This window comes from Stigmatopora nigra, chromosome 22 (genome assembly GCF_051989575.1).
Source record: "Stigmatopora nigra isolate UIUO_SnigA chromosome 22, RoL_Snig_1.1, whole genome shotgun sequence".
In the NCBI taxonomy this organism is placed as follows: Eukaryota; Metazoa; Chordata; class Actinopteri; order Syngnathiformes; family Syngnathidae; genus Stigmatopora; species Stigmatopora nigra.
The window spans coordinates 8862164-8881724 of record NC_135529.1 but is presented as its reverse complement, the minus strand read 5'-3'; the positions used below and the strand labels follow the sequence as shown (position 1 = coordinate 8881724).

Here is a 19561-nt window from a genome sequence, read left to right as displayed (position 1 = left end):
CCTCCACTACCGTGATGGAGATGGGCGGGGACATTGGTTTGTTTTGATGAGATTGGATAAACCATAATTCGCCTTTCATAAAAACGCGATCATGCCGTCATGAATTAGCAATTATTTACCAAAACCTCAACTTTTGAATCGATGAATGATCGTCTACGCGCGTGCGTCTGCGTGCAAGTACTGCGATCCACCGACAGCAAGTGAACGCACCAACATTTGAGATTAGTGAGGTTGACAGAAAAGGTCCGCCGCAGCTAAAACTGCATACAAAAAGCCACTCTTCCAAGCCACCGGACTACTGCTCATCATTCCCAAGGTTCTCATCGAGGATGGACTAGACAAAGTGAGGTAATGCAACGTAGAATATTCAATTTCCGCGTAAATCAATGTGTATATTATGGATGTATTGATCGTGCACCACCAAGTTGTAGCCTGCATGTGCCTGCTTCACAACTCACTATAACGAGGGGGCGTTTAAAATTGCCAATTCAATAATTGCTAAGACCAAGAAAATAATTGGCGAGACTACGGTTGATTTTTGATGCTTTTGTTTGTTATGATATTGTTTTACTGCTCTTTTAAGAGAGTTGCCATGGAGAATCTTGGGTGCATGGCCCCTAATTACCTAATGTGGAGGTGGTGGGGATGCTGTCAATGGCAAGGCGCGTTTATTATGATAATATATAGTAGATGCTTTTCCATCCTAAAGGTAAAATAATGAAATAACCTCATTTAAAAATGCTCATAATAAATGTCTGTTTATTCTAGAAGTGTTTTTGAAATGCATCTTGGAGGTTTGCATTCATTCCATTAATGTTTTGGAGCAATTAATTTAGAATTATTTTTACAATATTGGATTTGATTGCTGTAGGTCATTGAAAAAGGTGAGTTTTAACTGTTTATTGATGCTTTTAATAATGGATATTCATTTTTTTCAACAGATGTTGCAATCAGATGTGATTTAATAAATCAGATTCCTTGTTAAATGGTCTTGTTTATCAGTCAATAGTTAATATTTTGATCAATATCATTGATCATGTATTTTTGTAAGGAATCTTAATATATAGATATACAGATACTAAATATATAGATATTTAAATTAAAAAAAAGTTGAACAATAAAGTGTAAATGTATTTTGAAATTTCAATATATGGCTGTTATCATTACATGAAGTAACTATGAAATTATATCTGAAATACTAAGTAATTAGATCAGGAGACACAACATTAACTTGCACTGTTATAAAATACATAGTAGAAGACTGTATTCATGTTTATTTTATGTCCATTCTTCTGCTTTCATGATTTGTTTATTTAATGTGCTCTAATATTTATATCTGATATTGTGTTCCCCCCTGGGCGCTTTATAAATTGTTGATATTTGTATAACACCTTTGTTTTGGTGGGAATTATCCTTACTCTTGTTTTCCTGGCTCTCTCTTTTTTTGTTCATGCGTTTTAATATACCTCTGGTGTTTCCACATGAGTGGTGTTCCTTGACAGTTTTATCATAATACTGTCAGTCATCCAGTTATACTAATGTTTGTGTGCACAGGAGGGGGGGGGGGGGTGCAGTCAGGGAAAAGCAGATCCCTGTGGGGCTAACCTCATCAATGCCCTAAATTGAAAATACTATTCTGCAGACCTACTGTCAGTTTTGAAGCTTTCTTTATAATTGTCTTCAATTTCATTCTGCTTATGGCGCCATTTTTGTGTGTGTCACTGTCTAATATTTGCAGTTTTTTTACCCTTGAAAGTACTGAGCAAAAAAAAATGTTTAGGTAAGATGTAAGTATATTTTTTGGGAGGGAAGGCTTGTGTTAAGGTGATGCAGTCTGTTTAATGGCTGAAAGTTAGTTCTTATTCTCTATGGAATGGATTTTCCATCGTTTGCATGTTCTTCCCGGGCCTATGTGGGTTTTCTCTGGGTAACCCGGTTTTCTCCCACATTCCAAAGACATGGTAGGCTGATTGGACACTCTAATTTGCTCTTAGGTATGAGTATGAGCGTGGATGGTTGTTTGTCTCCTCGTGGCCTGTGATTGGCTGCTCACCAACTCAGCTAGGATAGGCTCCAGCACCCCCCTGAGACCCTAGTGAGGATTAAGTGGTTCAGAAAATAAGATGAAATGGGAGATGAGACATAAAGGAGTGTTGTTACTTTTTTTGCATGAGCCATATTAGTTCTTATGTGGATTTGAAGTGTCTTAGTAAAAATTTCAATATGTTATCATAAGATGAAAATAAATGTGATATTCATGATGGTAAAGTAAAACTACACACGTTCAGATTTGAACCCGAGACCACACAACTGTGAGGCGGACCCTCAAACTAACCTAAATGACAAAAAGGTCATACTAGAACAGAAGTCTAGGTGTTTTCCAACAGAATCTTAATTTTCCTACTTCTCTAAAACCCACTAGAACTCAATGGCATATAAGTTTACTAAATAAATGCATAGTATTCTCCACAATGTAAGGAACTGATGATCATCTTTGACATATTACTGTTATTCCTTCCTTATTCTTACACTTTCCCATTCAGCATAGCATTTAATTATCAAGGGCTCACAGGGATCGTTTAGCAAAAGCATTATTGCTACCCAAATGCTATTATGCACTTGTCATTTCAATTAGAGCAGATATTTTTGCCTTGCATGCTTAACTACTCTTCCTAAAGTGTTCTTCTAAAAAAAATAGTATCTATATATATACAACACATGTTCATTTTTCTTAAGTTTTTGTGCACAGATGAGGACATAAGTGGTGTCTAATCATTGACAAGATATATTTGATGTGTCTTGTGATATTGAGCTGTCATTTAATGCAAGTAGGAAGCCAGCGTCAATGCCTCTTTGTGACTCTGACACCTGCAGAGCCCAGTCTCCTGATCCTAAGGTGATTAACATGCACCTCCAAGCTCCCCCGGGCCGTCCCCTCTGAACAACACCCCCTACCTCCATTGGCTGTCCATGCTGGCATAGTCCTGTAGTCTTGGCACTCATTCTACACTTGCCCCTCTTTGCAGAGGAGATAACTCGGGTCTTTGTTCAAGATAGCCTCACCGTAGTGAGAATTGAGCTTCTGGTAGAATTGGATTTTATAAAAGGAATGAAATACAAAGTATAAAATGCCTTCAAGTTTGGATGTCCCAATTTTTTTGAGACCAAAATCCTCTTGGAAAAAACTACTCCACAAAGCTTTTAGACCTTTATGGAGATTTAACATTATATCACTATGTGCCCCTTTTTATTTAGCTTTTTGGTGCCATTTCGTGAAATTACAGTTAAGAAGATTTGCAATGAATTTAGACCATCTATTCAAAAGAAGAGAAAAAAAGACGGAATTTAAGAATGGTAATTCATATGTTCCAGTACAATGTTTAGTTGCTGCTGATTTATAGTTTCCAGAATATTTTTAGCATTTCTTTTCTGGTAATTTGCTACTTCCTTAGTTTTGCCACCATCAAGCATTTTATTTGGGAAATATGATATTTTGTACCCGATGGAGTGTAAAATTGTAGGTTAACAGGCATATTGAATTACTACTTTCTCACTACTGCAGTATTTGTGTAACTTGAAACACTGGTATTTTTAAAAATATTTTCTTTTCCTAAGGTTCATTTTATTTTAATTAATTTACCCAATTATATTTTCTAAATTGCATGTCACAAAGGAAAAGTAATTAAGTGAAAAGAGTGCAAGAAATATTGGATAGACATTGTAAAATTTATCAAATATTACAATATTGATATTAGCCTATTTAAATAGCCATTGTAATCAGCCACTAGTTGTGAAATATTTTTTTGAATAAATAAGAATGTCAACATAACTAAATTTAATTATGGCTCTCGTATTTTACCAAAATAAAGCTTACTATTACTATATTCTACACAAAAAATGCTGTTGTATAGCCACATACACCCAAAAAGGAACTGATACCTGGAGTACATTTTAATGAGCTACTTCTACACTTGAGTATATTTCTGCCCCACCCCCCTCCCCCACCACCACCACCACTGACAACCATCTTTTGTCGAAAACTCATATTTAATTCGAAGATTTGAAGAAGATGCTCCTTTTTTTCTATCTCCAGAGCTCCTTGGCTCCAACAAGCGGTGTCTGTCTTAGATCTACGCAGGGTGCAATGACATATCGAGGCTGTCAAGGCATTTTTGGAGCAGAATGTACTGCACCGCTGTCAGAAAGTCGGGTTCTTTGACAGCATAATGACCTGAGTTACATAGCTACACCTTCCCAAAAATGGTTCATAATCTAGTTAGTCTAATGTCAGCTTGTACAACATGGGGAAAACAAAATATTTGATTTCCGCTTTTTAATATGCACTCTGTCCCTATGTGTAGTGGTACATAACGCCACTTTGATAAATGCTGGTTAGCGGCATGTTAGATTTAAGGCAACTAACGATGCGTTAACGTCAACTTGATTTCATGTGGGCCGGACCATTTTAGATATAATATTTAGATTTTTTTTTTAAAGAAATGGATTAAAAGAACTAGATTAAAATCCCTGAATATTCAGTTTTTATAGATCTAGAACAATTTATTTTAGTTTTTTATATATATTTTTAGATTTTACAAAAGGATTTTTGAACTAAAAACTGAAAAAAATGATTAAAAAAATTACAATTATTGATTTAAAAGGGGGAAAAATCCGGAAATTTATTATACATTTATTATACATATATATGTGAAACTCTGATTGTTTCACAGGCTGTGGACCATTTTAGATATAATATTTAGATTTTTTTTAAATTATATGGATTAAAAGAACTGGATTAAAATCCCTGAATATTCAGTTTTTTATCGATCTATAACAATGTTTATTTTAGCTTTTTTTTAAATATATTTTTTTGATTTTACAAAATGATTTTTGAACTAAAAACAGAAAAATGGATTAAAAAATTACAATTATTGATTTAAAAGGGGGAAAAATCAGGAAATATAATATACATCTGTACTCTTCATTTTAATTTGATCCTAAAACAGAAAGTCGGCACTCATGATTTACTTTCCCGGGCCACACAAAATGATGTGGCGGTCCAGATTTGGCCCGCCGGCCGCCACTTTGACAACCCATGTGATTTAAGGTATCTGCTGTCTGCAACTTTGTTTATTTTCTCATAGACCTGGTTCATTGTGCCACAGGAGGAATAAACAAGCCTTCTTAACATCACGGTGTGCCTTGATTATGTCCAAGGATAAGAGCCTCTTAATTGTTATCACTACAGCGCGGAGTAAATCACACATTGGATATGCATATACGTGCCACATCCTACATAGAAGGGCAAACATTCCTTTGTAAGGTTGTATATCTTAAGTGAAATAGAATGTCATGTAATGAATGGAAGGTCTAAGTTTTCTGTTGCTTTTTATATTGCACTGATGGCTTGTTGTGGGTGGCAAATACACGCCATCACTAATGGTTTCAGCCATTTTGCATAATGGACTTGACTGTTTTTGTATGAATCTTGACTGATGTTTGATTTTTTTTTACTGTCGAGAAAAATGTCTAAGATTCTTTATGTATTATTCCCCTGAAAATCTAGCTTCACAGCCCCTGCATATCATATAAAAGAGGACTAAAGAGGTTAGTTTGATGTGTTTTTTTTTTTTTTAGTGGAACAAGCACATTGACAGAACGTTAGCGACCTTCCAGCGCAATAGGTTGGCCATCTGGCTTTATAGTTGTCAGATGTGAGGTCAGCTCTCAGATGACCTGTCCTTGGTGCACAACTGAATGCCCTTTGTCCTACTCTATGGGTGTGGATGTTAAAGTAATATAGTGTTAAGAAGGTTCTGTGCCATGGCTCTTTTACTGTTATGAAGTGGAATTTGCCATTTGGATGTTTTCCATTTTTCAACCAAATTATATAATAAGAACATTTTAGGAATATGTACAGGGTGACCCAAAAAAGATGCGTACCCATGAAAATGTCTATTTTGACTTTGATTAAAAAGCGATTTATTTCAAATTACAACCACACATTATTCAGTTTATGGAAGACTATTCACCAGAGTTTCAGCTATTTCTGTCAATTTTTAGTCAATTTATGGCTTTCCCAAGATGTGTTCCAAATATCCACCATTGTGTTGCAAGCAAACCTGTACTCGTCTGACATTTTTATTTTATTTTAGCTGAAAAATGATCATCCATAGGTTCACCTTTCACGTCCTGCAACAGAAAAGACATTCGTTAAAAAAAAAGATTTTTTTATCGAATAAAATATGGGTACGCATCTTTTTGGGTCACCCTGTACTTGCATAATCCGGTCCAAAAGACATAAAGAGAGTTGAGTTTGTTGTTAAATGTTAGATGGCAGATTATATATAGTTTATATGTAATCCAATCATGTCTGTGAGCAACTGAGGTAAAAAGGAAGGTGAATTTGAATAGAAAATCACATTTTTATTCATAATTTGCAGTCATACAGGTCCCAGGTGCCTTGATATCCATCCAATGGCTTGTTAAAGTACCCATAGTCACGATTAAAATTATATTTAAAAATATTTCCTTGCGTTAAATCAAATAATCTTGGTTTAAGGGCATGTTTAAGTCACATCCTGCTCATTCTGAGCTGAGGAAGAGTTCCAAGGAAGGCATGGCCTTCTAAAAATGATCAGGACCAGCTCTCATACTTAAAATGGATAGAACGTCTTACCCACAAGCTGAGGAGTTAATACATAAAAAAAATGTAAACTGAGACATATATAGATTCTACAAATAACATCATCGGGGCCTGATTTCCAATGGTGTGATCGAATCAGGGACATCCCTAATGTTTTTCCTGCAAATAGTTCCATGTTCTGGCCAGGATAATTGATGTGAAGGTCATGTGAGCAGACCTCTCGGAGGCTGTCAAATCCAGACAGGAAAATCCTCTCCTCCCCTCCTTAAGAGTTGGCAATAGATATAAAGGGACCTTGTCAGAAAATGAACGTGGCAGAAAAGATGCCAGTGCATTCATCAATGCAGGGCTTTGTGTGTGGGAGGGAAGCTTTTTTGATGTGCTGCTATGGCTCCCATTGCATTGGTCTTCTGTTGTGGTTGAAAGCCAGGAGGTTTGTCCAGCTGGGACACTAAACTATGGTATATGAAAGATGTCTTTCCTGAATATCTTAACCTGATCTGGAGGAAAGTGACCTTATGAAGTATGTGTTGAGAATAACAACAGATTCTCGCTGTAAAATACCCAAGATAAGGATGTCATGTTGCCTACACATTTTGGATTCATGTATTGGTATACAGTGTTCCCTCGGTTATCGCGGTTAATGGGGACCGGGACCACCCGCGATAAGTGAATTTCCGCGAAGTAGGGATTCCCCTTTAAAAATGATTAATTTGAATTTAATTCAATTTTTTTATTTTTTTATTTAATTTTTTATTTTATTTTATTTTTTAATTTAAAAAAAACCCTGTATACAGTACACCATATAGAATACGGGTAGAGAGAGTGAAATTCATGTTATAACAAAAAATAACTGTAAAAATATGTTGTTTTAATGTAATATTTGTATTTTTTCCCCAAAAAAAATCCGCGAAGCTCTGAGTCCGCGGTAGCTGAACCGCGAAGTAGCGAGGGAACACTGTATTTACTTATTGAACAGTTATCCATACATAATATTGGTGGTGTTAATGTATGTTTGTGTCTTACAATCTTTCTTGCATTCACTGTTATTGGTTTTCTTGATCTGGTTGTTCAATTCTGCAACTTTAGAAGCCATTGCTTTCCTTTTTCGTCATGATAACCCAAACGGTTGTCCACGGTAGCCAATGGTTGTGCAATCTCCGATTGATTTTCTGTCTTGTGTCAGGTACAAACCTGCAGAAGAAGTAGGAGCAAAATGAGAGCAGAAAGTAGCAATCACGTTTAGAAACGGAAGCCATGCAGTATAACAGGCAAGAAAGAATTAAGGCCTGTAGGCACGAGAGTTTTGAACTAGCATTGTCAATTATTTGTTCCCAAGTCCTGATACCTTGCTGAAGGTAATGGCCAGAGGGTATAGTGCAGAAAATGACACCTGCCATTCCACTCAGACATCTAACCTCCATGTTGATCTTAGGGATTTCACAATACGGACTTTTTGACATCCGATTCAATCCAATTTTCCCAAGATATGTATTCCCAGGTCCTATTCCATTCATAATATGTGTGGTTGTAACCACAGAATGTTGGCCAAGATGGTGTCATGAACACTAATTCAAAGTACTTTGCAATTATCGAAATCTTTAGTGTTTTACATCCAATTCCGAGTCATCCTCTTAAAAGTACCCATTTAAATATTTCAAGCTCGAATGGTCGGCATTCGAATTGGCTTGAAATAATCTCTTGCCTCCATATAACTGTGTTAATCCGTTGTTTCCTGTCACTCACTCTACATACAACACCACCACTCGCAAATACGGGATTTAGAAAGTACATTTCAGCCTAACAAAATCAATTGCCTGACTGTTTCTAGCCAACACAGATATCCAAATTTAGTCTTGACGCCAACTCCAAATACATGTTCCTCCTCTTTGGAACTGCTTACCGCTGAGTTGGTAATTTGCATCCAGCTGTTTGAGACAGGATATGAATATCTTAGGCGTGGCATAGCAAATTCTACCAAAAAACCCACCCCCAAAAATCTCCTGCACATTCTGCGCATAGTAAAAAGCTGCCAATAGTCAATCTCATTTCCCAGTTATGAAAAACAGCAACAAAATGTTGAGTTATACATGTGTATTGGAAAATCATGTGTTGTTACCCCCCACACCCCCTTTCATAGGCAGCCCCTAACCGCTCCAGCATAATCTGCTCCTATGGGTCTCAGCCCATGGTGTCTTAAACCACTTTGTCTCCAACAGCTGCTGAGGCTGGGTACAGGGTGGTATAGAGAGATTAAAAACGTCTTTGCAGCCCCCTCAAGGAATCCCACATGAGTCTCTGCCTCTAGCTCCTGTTGTCTTTGATCCATATGGGTACCAATTCATTTTCCTTCTGCTCTTTGCAAAGGGTTTCTTATACATACTCAACCACCATATATGGGCTTTGCTGTTTGTTATTGATCAAGTCATTTCGAATAATAACCTGACCTTTTCTTCACATTCTAATGACCCCAACCATGAAAGCAACTGTTTCTCTAAAAGAGTAAATTTTTACTCATAGAAATAGTTATATTGGGCGCTGATTGTGAGTATTGATTGGGAGATCACTAAGTTGCATGCCCTTAAATGGCAGATCTTTGATCCCAACCCAGTGCTGACCATTGCTAATTAAATGGGATTAGTCATCCCTACTTTACTCCATGATGGAGTGGAGGATGTGATGGCTAAGATCAAGGGAATTCCTGCCATGTTATATTAACTGTTTGGAAATGACTGGCTGGGGTTGCTCATAATGGTACACAATCAGATGAAGTACAGTTTGATACATGACCTTGTTTGTAATTGTACTGACCTGTAAAATTGGTGGTATCATATTAGCTTTCCCTTTTTAGAGTCTCTAAAATGGAATCCATGACTTTCCAGTCTCTCAAGAATTGCAGTGTGTAGGCAGCCATAATATTTTGTCTCCCCATATTGGGAAAATTATTATTTAAAATGTGGAAACTCATTCTATGCTTATATGTTCGCCATTTTCTGTGCTATTTATTTCGAAATAAGTTATTTAGTTGGTTTATAAATTCTTTAGTGCAAATTATTTGGACTCATTTGCCCCAATAATGTATTTTAATACACAATTACATTATGTATTGGTCATTAATTACCAATTTTGTCATAATTTCTGGGTATGATTACAATTAGGCTTTTTGTTGTTGATGATGACGACAAAGCTGATTTCATATTATTATTATTATTATCATTATTATTATTATTAAGAAAAACTGCTCAGAGATTAATCAGTCTACGGAAAATAGAGCAAATTATATAGCCAGATCCCTGCCGACATTGTATTTTTGGGCCTCTGCTTAAACATTAATATGTGCATAAACATTTCAACTCTGATTTAAAATGAAGCAAGATATTCATTCACATTTGTAGTCCTCAAGATTTAGTGACCTGATAAAACAAATGCAAATGCAATGTGTACATTTGCAATTGGCCATTAGCAAACCTTTTTTGCACCACTGAATTCTCTTCATTTAATTCTTACTGACTGGCCTTGCTAGTTAATTTAGTGAAAGTAAGATAAGCTTATTTTGGCTGCTTTTTAGAGTCTGCCCTTTTATACTCCCTAGAGGCTATATTGCCAATTGGCCATATGTCATCCTCATTTAGGCCTGGACAGTTGGTCTGCTCCCATGAGTTTATAGGAGTGAAAAACAGAAATATCCCCATTTAAGAATATGTAGACACAGGAAAAGGACTTTTCTGTTTTGGTTGAAGACGAGAAAAGGATCGTCAGTTGTCCGTGTTGGAGGATATGTCTTGTAAATGCGAAATATCTACACCTATTTAGTGGGCTAAATAGTTTTTAGCCGATATCAGACCTCCATTTTCACCCCTACTTGTGTCCGTTTTCTGTTGACAAGTCGTTTAACAACGTTGACCGTGCTCTCCTGTTTGCCCTGTGGCCATCATTGTGTTCTGTCGGTTAATATCGAGGTCAGGCTAAGCCACTCTGCAGTGGTTTCTAGGACACAACACGACTGAGAAGTTGAAATCAAGCTAAAAGTCCTGTGGGAAAGAAAAGGTAGTTATTTGACACCCGCTAATTCCACTAAATAGATGTCCATGCCCACTACACAATTCATATAGAGGCACAACCGAACCCACCAATGCTTTCTTAGTCTTTTATTTAATGTGTTTCTGTTAAATGGACCCAAACGACGCAGCCATTGTGAACATTTAATATTTTCTAATGATGCCTTAAAATGTAAGGCTTAAATTGAATATTATGTTGTGTATATTTCACCAGTGCAATCCAAAGAGCTATTTATTGAGAAAGACTCAGAGATATTGATTTTTGCTATCTTTTTTTTTGGAGTTATTTGGTTAATTTTATTGTGTTTGTCTATTTTGTCTGTTTTTCTTTCTAATCATTTTGTTCTATGAGTTCCATTATATGGACAAATCATGCTAACTTATACAGATTGTATCATACTTTTTAAAAAACGACTATTGTTATTTCTTCTCCGAAATCTTTTCATGCAACCCTCTTTAAATTTTATTTTTTTAACATAGGCCATCACTTCCCACCATTTAATGCTCAAAAAAACAAGCTTGCCAATCAATGTCATTTATTTGACTTCCTCTACTTTTGAACGATTCTTTGAAAAGTTATTTTCTTTCACCATCTTGCTTCAAAATGACAACATCATCTCACCTAGACTCCAAGTGTCAAATTTTCATTGCTCTTACAGAGGATTCAATCTTGTCCTTGGGAGTTTGCTACTATCTGGAGATTTTTTTTTCTGTCAAATATGAAGACACACTTTCAACACTAAAGGTGTGTCAGAAAAGTTTTCAGGACCACTGTCACAAAAAGGCATATCCCGCCATCATTTGCCTTCAAGACTTTCTGCCTTCATTCCTAAAAAAAAACAAAAAAAAACTCTGCTGTGTCAGTTACGCCAGCCAACAACATTCTTTTCAACCGGGGAACTTTTGAGAGTTACTTTGTGTCCTGTTTTTCACCAAATATAAACCAAAAAGCACAATGACTTCCTGAAAAAAATCTTGTCTGGAGTAGTTTTCTCACTACTGCATAATACCTTTTGGCATAGGCTAGATCGACAGGTGTAGGAGTCTTAGGAGAGCCTTATTGAAGTTAATTTGGATTAAACCCTGGCTCTGATTTGGAAGCACTTTCATTGTGGGCTTAATCCACAGCACATTTTTAGCACCCCCTACTTTGCTCTGGTATTTTATTCTCATCAATGAATACAGGTTGGAAATTACCATTTCGTATGAACCAAAAAATGCTTCGTTTTATCTTCTTTGCTTTTTCATACTCTGTTCAGATTTCTACTTTCTATCGTATTACCCACTCAATTCTATCTATCTGAATGTAGCATACACATTTTGCAGTTGTATTCAGTCATATATTTTCAATGTTAAATAGGTTATGTCTGGAATCTGGCCAATCAGAGAGATGCTACTTGAATTTGTCATTAAGACACTTCAGACTTGGAGAAAATACCACTCGTAATCTCGACAGTTCATCGGTCAGATACAGCCTTAGACTTAAAGCCACTTTTACCCAAGAAACTGTGGTCCTTGTACACCCCTTTATCCCCCCTTATGTCAAACAGTAAGCCTGTAGTCATAGAAAAGTGATAATGTGGCACACAACACATTACTTTCCTATAACCATCAGCTTTTCTTTGCCGGATTCTGTACAAAAAGTGTTTTTTATTCTGTTTCGGACTCGGTGCTCTGTACCTAGCAGCATCGTACCATGTTTTCTGCTCATATGTTTATTTAAATGGCTATATATGTTGTTTTTATAAGTGGCAATATGGACGAAAAATGAAGATTTGTTGCATTTAAAGGAAGAAATGGTCAAAATGAGAGAATAATGTAGTTTGTTTGAGAGTACCTGGATTTTTTTTACTTTTTCCAACATGGCCAACTGAGATGGATGCGATCTAGTGGATGTGTGCGAGTGTATTCACACCCATAGAGGGCAGCTAAGCTCTCCACAATTTAGACAAAGCACAAGCATGAGAGCTATGTAGTGTAAGACTGGCCTTCTGCCCAGAAAGTCATGCGTGCAATGTTGCTTATGGAGGGATAATAGTCGAGTGTATGTGAAGCCACATGAGAGCTCTGAACCATGTTTACTGTCGGCCAAATAAAGTCAGTAATTAGTTTATACTTCCCCATTGATTGCTTCACATGCCTCAAAAGACAAAATATAAAGACTCACAATACAGACAATGAAGCCAACCCGCTCCTTGTTTGGAATGTCACTGTTGTATTCGGGCTGTGTTTTTTCTTCTTCTTTTTTTAAACTCTCCATGTGATGGAGGCAGAGGAAGCCAAAAAAAAAAGAGAGCTAGAGAAAGAGAGAGATAGAGAGAGAGCTGCTACCAGGCCTGCAGTAGTTTCTGATAAGGATGGGCAAAGGGAAATAATTAAATGTTAGTTAATTATATTATTTTTCTATGTGAATTGGTAGTGTGTTGGAAGTAAATTGCCTGATAGACAATGAAAAACTACAAGGAAACTAGCTTCATATTTCGCATGCTTCAAGGATAAAATGTATGATGAAACATATACTTCTTTAAGTAAAAGATATATTGAGGAAACTCCATGTAAGGAAATTTAGATTAATTCATTCATTCATTTAATTCATTCTGCATATTTAACCTCAGTCTCAGTCTGCAGAGAATCCCCACCTTATGTGTGGCTCCAGTTTTTTTTAACTAGGTCTACAATGTCTTGTGTGTCTGTCTTGCAATTGCAATCAAGGAAATTTCCCAAAAACGGGATGAAATAAAGTTATAATTTATTCTAATTTGCCCCTAGGCATGAGCTGGCCACCAATTCAGGGTGTCACTGCCTCTGGCCTGAAGTCAGTTGGGATAGAGTCCAGCACCCCCTGCGACCATAAATGGATAAAACCGGTTCAGAAAATGTGATGATATTTTTTTTATCGGTGTGATTGTATCGGTCTTATTTACTGTACTATAAATCATGTACAGTAGACTATTTGTTCTAAAAATAAGGTCAACATTTTGTTCCTGTCTTCATCTGGTGAAATGGGGCTACATGCATATAAATGAGGCATCCATGTACTAATGGTCAATTTATAGCACAAATGAGGCTTGTGGTATAATTACAGCTCATATTAAGATTAGAGTCCATGATATATAAATGCAGTACATGGCTTTCAATTTTGCAGACTTAATCATATCAGTATACTTCGAAGATTGGGTATAGTTTCACTTAAATGTGATTGTACTACAGATACTACGTATACCAGTGGGTTTGTGATGACCACAATCCTGAGATTGAAGGTTAAATCCCCTGGTAAATTTCCTTCCCCATCTTATTCTGCCCTAGGATTGGCTGGAAAAGGAATTCAGGCTGTATAGTGAGTTTGGATAGGCTCCAGCACCCCCCGTGACCCTTGTCAGGATAAGCTGTACAGAAAATGAATAAATTGATGCTATAATGTGTTGCAATGTGAGGGTATTATAACTGTTCTATTGAAGTAAGTGACTGTATAGATGAAGAAAACATTTTTTTTAATACACTGTGTATTACATGTCTGCTCACCAGTCCAATTACTTGGCTTTTGCTGCCATTCAACATTCAAGCAGGGTGCCTTTTTATTTGGTCTGATTCCATCCCTGGAAAATAGAAAGTAGCTTAACTCCCCAGTCGCCTAGACAGCCACCTTTCTATAACATGGTAATTGACACAAGAATAGAATGAAGCACATGTGGTTATCCTGAAACTACCATTGACCGTAAAAAAGGCGTCAAATCTGATGAAAAGTGAATGTTCGACTCTGTGAAGGCGCTGACGGGTGAAACGTGGGAAGAAGGGGTGAATGACAAAGCACAGGTGAAAATAATGTGTGAGTGACACAAGAGGTAGAGAGAAGTGACAAGGGGGAGACACAAAAGGGCAAGAAAAAGCTGCACAAAGACAGGCAAAATGAAAAGGGATGCATTACCAACAAAATACTTCAAACAGGCGTGTTTAAATTGGTACTTGGATTTAATATTGTATTTGTTTGCAATGGTTAAGTTGAAGTTGCTATTACATGGAATGGGATTTATTGCCTTTTTGACCTTCAATTGATTGGGTAAGCATCCTAAACTGAACTGAGATCGGTTCAGGAATCACACGCGTCCATGAGCATGATCGAAAATTTGCAGTGTCCAATTACCTTCTGGGCACGTACGAGTCTGTGCTTGTAGACACCAACATTGAGCTTCAATGCTTGTGTGATTTCTCTAGTGACGTGTGCCTAACTTGTTTGTACAATTGGAAGAAGTCAGAGGACACATTGGTGGTATAATTACATTTTTATTGTTGTTGTATTTTTTTAAAGCATATTTCATTGGGTTTAGTCAAAGTAATGTTATGTTTCCTTTTTGTTTATTTACTGTATTTTCACAACTATAAGGCGCACCACATTATAAGGCGCACCCTCAATGAATGAATTTTTTTCCATGTATAAAGCACACTGGATTATAAGACGCACTGTCTATTTTGGAGAAAATTTAAGACTTTTAAGTGCGCCTTATAGTCCAGAAAATACGGTAAAAATATTCCGATACACCTTTTTTTGTAACACAATTCTTTCCTAAAGACTGAATTGACTTAAATTCCTAAAATGAAACACGTTTTGAAATAAAAAATGTGTACCTGTGCTAAAGTAATAAAATATTTCATCCTTGGTAAACAATCTTAGTAAAAATGTCTGGAATGAAATCCAATGGAATCCAATGGACAATCCCCTTTTATTACCTTAAAATTGTTTTTTCTTTGTGTCTCAGTTCGATTCTTTAAAAAAAAAAAAAAAATCATTCAAATATGGACTTTTGTTGTTGGGGGTAATAACATTCCGCTGAATAGAAGCCTGCTACTAGCTTTATTTGGAAGATGAGGTAACGGGATGTATTATCGGATTTTTGCTCCACTCCTGAGGGTTAACAACTCCTGTTGCAAATGAAATCCAGTAAAACATCCCCATCCTCCACGTAAACAACATAACACACACACAATCTATCACTTCATCCCATCTGCAGTGAAGTCTGATCGCCAATCGACCTTCAGCAGGGTCACTTAGAAAGATATTCTGTTCCAGTAAAGGTCTTGTAACCTAAAACCTGGTTGCAAGTGACCACTTTTAATGTTAAATATGTTACATAAATGACTATACATTAGCATGAGGATGTTAAAAATAATACGGAATGCATTTTGGCTTCACTTGCTTCACTATTTTTTTTGGGATAAGACAAGAAAAGTCAATCTAATGACATCCCGATGGTGGCGCTGAAGGAGAATTCTTGATTCTGGAGATTGCCAACTATAATCAAGCATTTAAACGTCCAGTTGTTCTTATAACGTATGTCATTCTGACCATCAATTCCCTTTAAATTGTCTTCTTAGATGGAAAAACCATAGCAATCATTCTAGCCTGGTGGTCCGGACCGCCATTTCTACCTGTGTTCCTATGGAAACCAAATATATTCTGATTGATAAAACAAATTGCAACAATTGCAAAGAGGCACACTTTAATTTAATCAGCTAGCGTAGTGTATATATGAATAAATCTCTTATAAAACTAAAAAAAAAAGTCCTTGCAATATGGCTTGTTGCCTAGCTGTAGTTATTTTACTTTCCCCACCACATCCCATCTTAACCAAAGTTCCCAGTGGGTGACAATATATTATGCAGCGTCATGTTCTGAGACCTGAACTGAGTTCCAGCAGTGCCAATTTGATTGTTTTATTACCTGCACATTTTCATTCCGGGAGGGATAAACCAGGATTATTTATTTGAATAAAGCCAGTACTTATAATCCAATTTAAAAAAAAATCTAAATATTATATCTAAAATGGTCCTGCCCACATGAAATCGAGTTGATCTTATTGCAGCCCGCGAACAAACCCGAGTTTGACACCCTTGCAGTAAATTGTTGACTGAACCTTGAAACCAGACTAAGGTCACCATTTAATTTCCCGATACTGTGTATTGAGTATTTATATTATAAATGTATTTCTTGGAAGGGAGGCCTAATATGAAGCTTTTGTCTGACAAGTGACTATTTGCATGTTTCTTGTTTCCTTTGTGGTCTTCTGGGAATTATCTACTTCTCTGGCTCTTCTTTGGGAGTTCTACATCACTGGATATGCTTCTGTGTAGCTCAATGAAGAGGCATTGGAAAAGATAATCACTAGAAGGTCTAGAGAGAGGGGGGGAATTATAAATCTTGCAACATATTATTGTGAAGAGAGCCCGACCAACCGACTCTGGCAGTGTCTGCAGATCACTTTATCTCAAATAGCTCCCCCAAGCTTTGACTCTCTCTCACTTAGTTTCCTGTCCACTACTTTGAAAGGCAGAACCGCAGGGATTCAAGAAGTACTCAAGGCCCCCCACACCCTCTGCTAACTTGTTCTGCTTCATTGACTGCAATCACACAGTCCTTGCTTTCATGATTCATCAAGGTGAGAATCAGAGGCCAATGGTAGACTAACTGACAGCATATTGGTATTAAGTGAGGTCAAACTAAAGGCTCCTTAAATGCAGCATCATTCTACTGGGTATCATGTATTCCATTTAGACACCTGTCATCCTTGTGGTGAACTTCACCAAAGTGAGTTTTTTTTCCTCCAAAAACATGTAAATAAAGTCAATTGGACGCTCAAAATAAGTAAAATAAGCAATAAAATAACGCACTCAGAAGGACAAATTATTTATCTCCTTAAATTAATGTTTTTGTAGTGGCCATTAAAGTCATTATAGTATTGGAGTATTGTGTTATCAGTGCCGAAGATATTTTTATTTTTGTTTTTTTTCATGTTTTAATAGCTTACAACATTTCCATCTTGTGTTCGTTGGTGGATGATAAATGTTAGTCTGTAAGGTGAAATGAAGCTATCCATCCAAGACCGCCTTGCTGCTCTCAAATCAAGGTTATTTGAACCTTAAATCGTTGCCTTTTCAAAATGTCTACGGTTTAATTAACTCTCTTGAGCCTCTCGATGAAAAGATGTTTTAATACTTACTGGTAATGGGCCAAGTATGGTTGACCGTCAATGTGTGTGCATGCTTTACAATGCAGGTATATTTGTATAAACATCAGTACTTTTATTTAATCTGAAATGAGAAATGATGCAGTGTAATTGAAGAAGTGTTTAAGTACCTGACATTAAAAAATACAACATATGGGTTTTAGTTTGGGTTCTCAGCCATTCGTCATTTGAACAAATTGTAATAATTTTGATCAGATAGATCCTAGCCAGAAAATAGTGTTTACAAATTTGAAAATTAACAGAATATCAATAGATATATTTTATCTATTGTCACCGAAACTATTCAGTTACTTTCAACAAGAAAACCCAAGCATTTTCCTTTTATTTACACAAAAACACACTTCTACAAATGTAATTATCTCCATCAAAATAAGTGTTTCCATTATATTCTTATTTTTTTCCAATCAATATACATTTGTGCGGATACGAATGTTTACCAAAATTGTGTGAAACACTTCCCTCAATAACAGCAATGTTTTCCAAAGCGAACAAGCTTTTTAACAACTGTTCCTCCCTTTTTTTTGGTATAAAAGTGTGTCAAGTCCTCGTAGACAATCCTGGATTGCAATTCTTAAAAATGTGTATACGTGCTGTTTTACTGCTTCAGTGTGAGACCTCCACGATGCTTTACAGAGGAGGTGTGATCCACTCTACAGCATTTTCCACACTGTATATCCACGATAAAGTATAACGTGAGCATCATGTAGTGTCTATAAGCCCATATGGTGTTTTTAGTGGAGCTTGACAGTGCTGCGAGACCGCAGTGGCATATTCGTCTGGGAGGCAGTTGAGTGTTTCCGTATACTGGGTGCAGCCAGCATGACTAATCTGGGAATCTCCTCTGTGGAAAGCACGGATGGCCGTCCTTCACGCCTTGCTGATGGAAACTGTACACCGTTGGCCCCCCAACACTAGTGGAGTGGGTGGGAATGTAGACAAAATGTTTTGTGTAGGAGTTATTACTTTACACTCTCAGTCGGAGACTAATAAATCATGTATTTCTTGCTTCTGCATCTTCTAAAAGGATGTAGAACTTACCAAATATTCATATAAAACACAAGATGCGGATACAAAAAGTGTCTAACTTCTTTTATATAGGCTACCCTATTTTTCAGACATTAGAGAAGGTGACTTTTTTTTTATCGGAAACCAGGAAAAACGGTTTGAAGTACCGTATTTGCACGACTATAAGGCGCACTTAAAAGTCTTAAATTTTCTCCAAAATAGACAGTGCGCCTTATATTTGGAAAAAACGAAAAACCACCACTGTAGGATATTAAAAAAACATAAACGCCTGAACTGAAACAAAACTGTTAAATATGCAGATGCCATCTTAGTTTACAAAATCTTCCATCATATAGCTCCTCCCCCACTGCAAGATTTTATACAAAAAAATCCAAAACATTAACAATGGCTGGCTCTAGAGGTGACTGTGTGACTGTGCGCCTTATAGTCGTGAAAATACGGTGAAATAGCAACAGGTTAAATAGTCACTGGTTAATGTTAAACTTTTTTTTTCTTGATCACCTTGGCCTAAAAAAACATGAGATAAAAACAAACAAACAAATATTTATACTGTTTCGTACTTGAGTATAAATAGTTGACTGTGTTTGGGAAAAAATCCATTTCTACTCCGGAAAATACGGTACTTTGATACAAATAAAAGACCGCCTGGGACCAGATATATGTTTTTATAGGTATTGCTGTTTGGATTTTAGTTGGGCAAAGAAATAACAAAAATGGGAGAATGAAGAATTGTCCTTGTATTCCCAAGGAGGTAAAATTGCAATATACAGTGGCTCTGCGAAAATAGGATTGCTTTGTTCATGCAGCACTGA

General features: G+C 36.6%; 1 protein-coding gene across 8 annotated transcripts in view; it reads left to right on the top strand.

Moving 5' to 3' along the window:
* Window positions 1-128: 128 nt before the first annotated feature.
* Window positions 129-19561, top strand: part of LOC144215339 (splicing regulator ARVCF-like) — a 109204-nt gene continuing 89771 nt past the window's right edge. For 4 of the 8 annotated variants that reach the window (XM_077744194.1, XM_077744193.1, XM_077744198.1 and 1 more), the window contains exon 1: window positions 130-348. The gene's annotated coding sequence lies outside the window, so the exon portion shown is untranslated. Of the gene's footprint in view, window positions 349-19561 lie in introns of all 8 variants that reach the window. The other 4 variants (XM_077744197.1, XM_077744196.1, XM_077744202.1 and 1 more) reach the window with 4 other exon arrangements.